Here is a 9178-nt window from a genome sequence, read left to right as displayed (position 1 = left end):
TATCTGGCCAGTCTATGGACATTCAGTGCAAACAATCACCAGTATTGCTTTTTTTTTTTTTTTTGTCAAGTGTGGTAAGCTTCAGTAGCGTACCCTCTGAATTTGCTTTCTCTCATTCCTGCTTCCCTTCCCTTTTTTCCTCTACCCTTGTTTCTCTAGCATTATATCCCTCAATAAAGAATTAGCACATAGGTTTGGCTTAGGCTCTTATTGCTGAAGAATTCAAATTGAGACACAGGATTATACTACCACTATAAAAGTACACAGGGAACTTTCCATTTTCCTTTGGCTCTGGAACACTTTGCATAAAATGGAAATAGCTCCTCTACCATTTCAAATTTTTGAAAGAGTGTGGTAATTGGGTCTTCTCAGGTTTTAAACTTCTTCATCTGATTTTTGGCAGTGTATATTTTTCTAGAAAATTGTCCTAAGACTTTCTATAGGCAACTTATTACCTGTCAAATACACTCCTTTTGATAAATGTCTGAGAAAAAGAAAAAAAAAAAACCAATGATTAATATTTATCTTGTCTGTATCATGAGTTAGTATATCAGGTGGAAAAAATAACCAATCTGCATTTCAGTTCATTCATCTGTAAAATATGAAATTTAGACTAGAATATTGCTCTTTTTCTCCTGGCTCCAAAATTTTTCTCCTGGCTCCAATTATGATATTAGTTCCATGTTATATGAAAAGTAATGCCACAGATTTGCACACTGTATGCCAACATTTAACCATCTTTGTGGACAGGAGAAAGCTAATTCATTTCTCAAGAAAAAAATTAAAATTGAAGCACATTTAGTGATTATCAGCCAGAGGCGACACTGCATTCCTAAGGAACATATATCAGAATCTTCACCATCAGATTTTGATAATATTCTTGATGTGGCAACACTCTCCTATTAGAATCACTGCCATTGGATGACATTATCATCATTGGAAGTCTCACTGGAAATGTGTTTTGATGAAGAAAAGTGTTCAGAAACATTTATTAATAATAATAATTAGGAGAGAGAGAATAAATATTTAAGTTAATAAATATTTATTGTAAATAAATAAATATTTATCAAGTTAATATATATTTATTGTAAATAAATAAATATTTATCAAGTTAATATTTATCAAATTAATAAAACTATTTATCATACGGCTCACAATGTTAATTTATTTAATGCAAAAATAACCCCCAATAAAATGGATACTACATGAAATGATCATTCTAAGATCGCTTCCAGTTTTATGATTCTAAAAATATAGATTTCAAGGGGTGCCTGGGTGGCTCAGTCAGGTAAGCATCCAACTCTTGATTTTGGTTCAGGTCATGATTTTCTGGTTCGTGAGTTCAAGCCCCATATCGGGCTCGGTGCTGACAGTGCAGAACTTGCTTGGGATTCTCTCTCTCTCCCTCTCTCTCTGCCCCTCCCCTGCTCACACTCTTTCTCTCAAAAATAAATAAAGATAAACTTTAAAAAATATATAGATTTCAAGACACAGAAGAGCAAGTTTTCAACACCAAACTGGAAATAAATTTATATATATACACATATATATGTATATACATATATATACATTAAAAATGGAAAATAGTTTTAATTACATTTTAAAACTTCCAGCCAAACATACTGCAAATTGTATTTGGAGAAAAAGCTCTAAAAAGTCATCAATAATGGAGGAAAAAAGACCAAAGATGAAAGTTACCAGAAAATTTTTTAAAAATAAAAGCATGTGTAAAAGTGTAAAACTTAAATGCAAAAAAACAAAAAACAATAGAAATCATAATACTACTAACATCAAGATAGATTAAAAATAAAAACATTTAAGGGAGACAAACAAGGAACATCCCACTGTAAAAAGCTTAATGCGGAAAAACAGAAGTATCTGGATAAATCCTTATGCACAACATAAAAAAAAAGAAAGAAGTAAAACTAAACTGTTAGAAAATACAAGGGGAAACTGATAAAACCATAACAGAGAGAGGCCCTTGCCTAATTACCTAAGTCTTTATATGTCAAGTTTTAGAACACAAGTACATTTCTATGAATAATATAGCTTCAAACCAAGTTCATCAAACTGAAAACTAAAGATGTGGAGCAAATTTAAAGGAAGTAAAAAAAAAAAAGACACATTATATAAGAAACATAAAGGGCCAGAGATGAAGTCTGAAGTATAAAGTAGTACAATATTGATTCTAAGTAGATTTTAGAATGCATATTGTTAGGGTTTCTCAGCCTTGGCAGAATTGACATTTTGAGTGAGATAAATCTTTGTTGCAGGGGTCTCTTCAATGCATTGTTGGATTCTTAGAGCCATCCCTGGTCTCTACCAGCTAGATTTTTTTTTAAATGTTTATTTATTTTGAGAGAGAGCAAGTGGAGGAGGGGGTAGAGAGAGGCTCAGTTGGTTAAGCATCCGATTTGGTTTTGCCTCAGGTCATGATCGCAGGGTTCCTGAGATCGAGAACCGCCTCAGGCTCTCTGCTGACAGGGCAGAGCCTGCTTGGGATTCTCTCTTTCTGCCCCTGCCCCACGTGTGTGTGTGTGGGGGGGGGGGGGCACAGGCATGCTCTCTCGCTCTCTCTTGCTCTCTCAATAAATAAACATTAAAAAAAAAAATCACATCACTATAGAAGGCAGGAGGGAAAGGGGAAAGGGGAAACGGGCAGGGCCAGCCTCTAACCCTTTTATCAGGAAAGCAAAAGGCTTCCAACTGTCACTTCTCCAGCAGATGTTAGGTGAGGTCTCAATGATCACACCAGTGTCACACATCCTTCACTAGATGCATTTGTTGGGAAAGCACCTTTTCTGGGTCTGTTGGGATTATTACTGAGGATGATGATATTATACACAATGCTTAGCTAGCTAAAATGTAGCACAGAGATTTCTGGCCAGCTGCAGTTAAACTTGGGAGGCGCATGGGTCTCCAGGAATGCCTGAGGCCAGCATAACCACCTTGACTGTGGAATGCCCAGGCTGGCTGTCCCAGGTGTTTCTGCAATCCTTGCAGCCTTGTTGTCTATACATTGTATTCAAAGTTTAGCAAAACAATAGGACACAGAGACCCTTGCTACCTAGCTCTGATTTGGTCTCTTGTGATTGTTCACCTTTAAGTCCTGCACCTTTTGCCTGTCTGAAATGTTGTGCACCCTCTGTACACAAGCCAACAGAGATTTGTGATTGGTCTGACACTGCAATAAAGGAGAATGCGAGCGAGGCGAATGGGGTCTTTGAGAACTGACCCCCCCTGCCTTCTCCTCTCTTCCCTGACAAAGTGTGGAGTAATGGTTCATCCATGGGCGCAAGGTTTGCTGGCTATTCCAGGCATGGGTCCTGCCTCTGGGCACATCTCTAGATCATTCAGAACCAAGATTCTATAAGCAAAGATGAAAGGGGAGAGGCTGTTGGGGGGGCAATAGCTTCTCACCAAGGTGAGAAAACATCTCTCTTCAGGCCCCTACCCACTTTCATAACCAAATCCCACCCCCACTCAAAATCATTTTCTTAACCAGGTAAATAAATTTTGAGCTTTGTCTCATACAACCTCAAGCGGATCACCTCTTTCTATCCTCAGGACCACTTACAGAACTGTGGGGAATAGTTTAGGAATTCCCTGAGCCTGCACCGATGGGTTAACAAGACATAAAGAATTAGAAAGCCACAGGATGAACACACCCAAGTTTGGGTAAACAAGAGTAGGTCAACAGGGCAAAGGCCCCCAGTATAGGACAAAGGTATAGGAATAGGAAATCTCAGGATGAAAACATCCAAGATTAGGTAAACAAGAATAGGAATTCCCGGCAGAAGTGCCCTCCAATTTAGTACAATAGCAGAAAGCTGCTTTCTCTGGAAGGAAGGACAAAAACAGGTAAACAGGGCTATAGACCTCTGCAGGGTGAAGTTGCCCAGAGAGGAGCTAATTAGCAAAAGAAAGGTGCCTTGTTGACCCTGAGGTAGCAGGCTCAGTCTTTCTACCCCTTAGGCCAGTTTAGGTAAACAGAGGTGGTGCCTATGGCATCCCTTCTGCTATAAACAACCTTCCACCCAGCACCAGAATTTTGTTTTGTATTGACCCAAACCCCTAACACTGCATATCTTCAGAACCCCCTTTCCCCCACCCCCATGAGTTATTGTTCACGGTTTCATTGTCTCTTTGTGCACACCCATCACACTTGTAAGCCTTCTGATCCTAAAAAAAATGGAGCAAGGGTTCTTACTGGGGGCTCTTGTCTCCTCCCAGACATTAGTCCCTCTGGCATATCAATCCATTCTCTTGCTGGACAAAAGAGAACTCCAGACCCAGAGTCTACGACACGAAACCTGGATGTTGTTTAGCATCTTCAAATGTCCAACTAGCTACTCTTTCAGGCCCAAGTGGGTTTACTACTTGGTGGCATGAATGCACTCATTGAATCTTTTTATGGGACAGCTTCTAATGTAATATTTAGGTAAGAAGTAGGAGAGTATTCATAATGTGAAGATTATGACAGCCATACATAGAAATGCCATCCTATAACATTTCTGAAAACTTCTTCATAATAATGTAAGGTATGTTTTATTATGATTAGAAACATGGGAAGCTCTACACTGTGCTACAAGAGGCCTTGAGGCCGTCCCACACCCAGCCACTGCCACCTCATGTCCGTATCTTCCCAGGGCTCGGACTGTCTAGTTTTGAGTTTGAGTACTTACTGTGGCCTGAGTACTGAGCCAATATACATTATCAGTTTATCTCTTACAACCTCAAGAACATGGAAAACTGCACAAGTCTTCCCATTTTATACAGGAAGAAACATTTCAAAAGTGAAGTTTCATAGTAAATTCTGTAAAAGTTCAAGTAATTTAATCAGCAAAAGTTACAGAGTCAAGAATTGTTACCCCATTTTTCCTGAAACCAAGAGGTATTTCCTCACTACTGGGCATTCACATGAGGAAGAACACAAGATACATAGTTCCATACTCCATCATTTTTACTTTAATATTTCCTCAAATACCTCAGAAAGGTTTCTATTTACAAAAATGTCATTTTACCTAAATTTAATGCACACAAAGAGTTTAAAATGTCTTTTAAGTAAGAAAAAGAGGGCAATTGTAATAGCACTGCTTATGACCATTCACACTTAACTTACCAAGACTGTTATTATCATCTATAGGGCTCATTATTTCACAAATCAAAAATTATAAGAACATTAAAGAATATTTGACATTGCTAGAGATTTGATGAAATGTTCAGAAATATCCTCAAGCCTCGGTAGCCATGGTTATGGTTTGAGAATTGTGTTTTGTAAGTGAGTTTATGTAAATATTTTATCTAAGGAGCCTAATCGATAGCCAGATTTCTAAAAGCTAGTATGAAATCCCAAAGACTGAATGCCTCCAAAACAGCTACAACTTCGTTTTGCAAACCTTTTTTGTACTTAGACTAAAAGCTCTGAACAATAGCAATACATTTTCAAACATGACAAGTACAATAAAATCCATTAAAAAAAAAAAAGCACAAGTAGGCAAAACTGTTTTCAGATGTGACTCAAAGGTGACTTGTGTAGCTAGCGAAAGGTGAAAAAGCTCATTTGACACAAAAATCTGAGACGTGACACACTGCAAACAGCATATATTGGAAACTGTCCAATTTAGCCAACTTGACCTTCCCACATCTGTTCATGGCCAAGTTTGGAATTCACGACTCTAACATCCCCCCCGCCCCCCACTAGTTCACCCCATTCTTGGACTGTGGCAAGACAGATCCAGAAGAGCAGTACACAGTGCAATGGAGGAGATGCATCTATGAGACATTTATATGCCGAGGGAGACTCTGAAGTGGGAGACAGTGAAGGTAAGAAGCAATTTGGAGATGGAAGTAATTAAAAAATCATGCTGTTTTTCACTGAAAACCATAGAGACAAATAAATGGTATAAGGGCTTCCACTTTTTAACTAAGGTGTTGTTTGCAAACTGGAGAACTGCTAAAATATTTACATCTTTGAGTGCATGTAGACAGATTTTTCTCCTTTTGCCACCGTCCCCAGAGAAGAAGAGAATGTTCTGGAAGCCACTAATACAGATGATTTCAATTTCCAGAGGCTACCCCTGAGGATAACTCTAAAGAGGAGTGGGGTGAAATGAGGTAGTCAAAAGTCATCTTTCCTCAGCCCAAACTACATAAAAAAGAGACTTGGTGTGTCCCTTGACACAGAGAGATTCCTTTGCTACTGTTTCAGTGTCATCAGGAAGCAATAGCTCATAAATAAAGCCAAATTGCCATGTAACGGCACTAAAAAAATCACCTGGTCCTGTGAGTCTCAAAATGAATAGCAGAGGCATATTGGTTCTTAAAATGAGCTTAAGATGATCTGACTGTTCATTAACCCACTTAACCAATGTATTTATTAGCAGCTGTGTTAAGTAGAAGTGCTAATAAATACCTACTTTTAACCATATATTGCGTGTGGATTACGTTTGTACATATATCTTACTTTCATATTCATGCCCTGAAAAGAAAGATATTCATTCTCTTCTAAATAAGAGGAGCTATACGGCCAGAATTCTCTCTCACTCTCTAGAAAATTGATTGTGTCCATGAGTGAGCACTGACCAATCCTGTGCGTGGAGTGACAAGTCCAGAAAAATCAAATTTGATCCATGTGGGATTTTCAGACAGAGTTGCCCTCATTCTGACCTTTTTGCACACCCACTTTCCACTGAAGCTGCCTGTAGACAAATACAAAGGTTTCAAGCCTTGCCACTCTTCTGCCTCATGTGACATATTCAGAAAGGCCAGCACAGGAATCACTGTTTTGTATTTACTGTCATGTTGTGGGCATTGCTCAGATATCATCGATTAATGCCATATTTCAAAGGAAAGGCGTCAGCAAAGCATGATTCTACATTCTGCCTCATAAATTACTCCCCTTGTCCTTCCAATTTGCCAGACATTCTCTAATGACCTTTCTACCTGATGGTCGTCCAACAGGTAACAGTGTACCAAAAGATGATAAAAATGAACTTCTAATCATGACCAACGTCCTTTGTACTTGAATGAATGTCCTCAAAAGCCTGTGGATGCAATTAGGTAAGGTATCACTTAGGTCTTGACAATATCCATCATCCAAATGGCCTTTTGACGTTTTTGTTTCCCTTACAGTTTTCACACTCATCCTAAATTCTCTATTGTGAGAAGTCCCTTATTTTCCACCAATCTCTTTGTATCTGCCTTTCCCCCCACTCTAGCAGAAGTACTCCTGACAAATCTCTAACTCCTTAAATTTTTCCTTTCACACGATTATGTCCACACTCAAATGATAGCACAACTGATAAATCTTGTCATGCATTTAAAACCGTGTTTACAATACAATACATAAAACAAAAATTGCCTCTGCAGGAGTGTCTGCTGTGTGATTTTGTGTCCCAGTAATCTCATCTCTGCCATTTGCATGTAGACAGCTTCAAGTGTTCCTCCTCTAGTTCATCCAGTATTGGTAAAACAATGAATTGGTTAGAACATACCTTCCCTCGTTATCAGATTGTAGCTTTTCAGTGCCTCTGAGCTGTTTTAAGACTCTATAAATTGTAGATAACAGAGAGCAATGGACAAATAATCCTTGTCTGTAGAAATGCAAATCAATTCTGTTTGAGGAAATTCAGTTCACTTCCCTCTTTCCCCTTCCTGGAAAAGCCAGTTACCTTCCATTTGTAAATTTATATCAACACTGATTTACTTCACATAAATCTGTGCATCTTTGATTGCTTTGAACATCTGTCTGATTCCCTCATTAACAATAAATTAAATAAAATTTTTAACTTCTGCTTATTTTCTGTGTTTGAAACTCAAGTTTTACCTTTTTTGAAAGAAAAAATACCTTAACACTAGGATTCACAGACTATGAAAACTCAAGGAAGAGTACACTTAACCTAAAACTTATTACATTTGGTCTATGTATATTAAAATGACTGAAAACCCCTTTAAAACTTTTATATACAATTTACAAAGTGGCCTGAGTGCCAGTAATTCAAGATGCTATCAACTGAAGAAGTTAAAATGTAAAAGGTTGAAACATTAAAACAATGAAACTGAACTGCTTAATTTCTGTCCTCCCTTTTTTCTTCCTTTTTATATTCTCTGACCTTCAAGAATTAAAAAAAAAAAAAGGACCAAAAAATGGCCAAAGAACATTCTCTTCTGATTATATTTATAAAGAAATGTTAGATATAGGAATTCCACTTCTATAGCTTTTCAAACAAGAGTATTCCATTCAGTTCTTACTTCTTGCTGAGTCCAGGTTGAATGTGATGAACACAGGTTCCATCTTGGGATCCTGGTCACCATAGTACATGGAAGGGAAGCATGTCTCCAGCTTCAGACAATATGAGTTCTGATTCTGGCTCCATGAATTATGTGTGAGTCTTGTCAAGTCATGTAATTCCTCTGAGCTTCAGGCAGTTCATGTATAAAACTATTATAATAATAATCGTGCTTTTTAGAATTATGTGAGGTTTAAATGAGAAACTATGAAGCTCTAAGAACAAGGCCTATCATGTGGTAGTCGCTCAATAAACATTATCATCATTATTATTATCCCTTGCTTGATGTGCTCCCAAAGAGTTGTTTTAATTTGTTCCTAAACATCAACATTGCTGACCAGATTTCAAAATCATCTAATGTAAAGAATGTCCTATCATGTACTGTAAAAACATAAAGATGTTTCATAACATAAAATCAAGAAATAAAGCATCTAAGACAAAAAAAAAAGAATTAAAATACCATGTGCTATAAACTTAATGTCAGGTGAACATGTAAATTGGCCATTATAGTGGACTTCTGTAACAACTACTCTTATAATTAAAGAGATCTCACTTAAGTGGTAGACCTTACTTGGAAATCAGGCTAAATGTAACTTTATCTTCCTAAACCTTCTGTTCAAAAGTATTGTGTCCTCTCCATTCAGTTGAATCTCCATTGCATTTAAAAATAAATAAGTAAATAAATGAATATTTGTTTTATATGTTAAATATATATATTAAGTTCTATATATATGTATTTATGTATGCATATGTATGTGTCTATAACCACCACTGGAAGCAGAACATCTGCCTCTTTGAATAATTCAAAAATTCAAGGAATAGCTGAGTTTTACAGATAAGACACAGGGTCTAATCAACTGCATGATTTGGGGTCAGTAATGAATTCA

The sequence above is a fragment of the Panthera tigris genome, chromosome B3 (genome assembly GCF_018350195.1).
Source record: "Panthera tigris isolate Pti1 chromosome B3, P.tigris_Pti1_mat1.1, whole genome shotgun sequence".
NCBI classification, from domain to species: domain Eukaryota; kingdom Metazoa; phylum Chordata; class Mammalia; order Carnivora; family Felidae; genus Panthera; species Panthera tigris.
The sequence above is the reverse complement of the archived record's forward strand: the minus strand, read 5'-3'. Positions refer to the sequence as shown.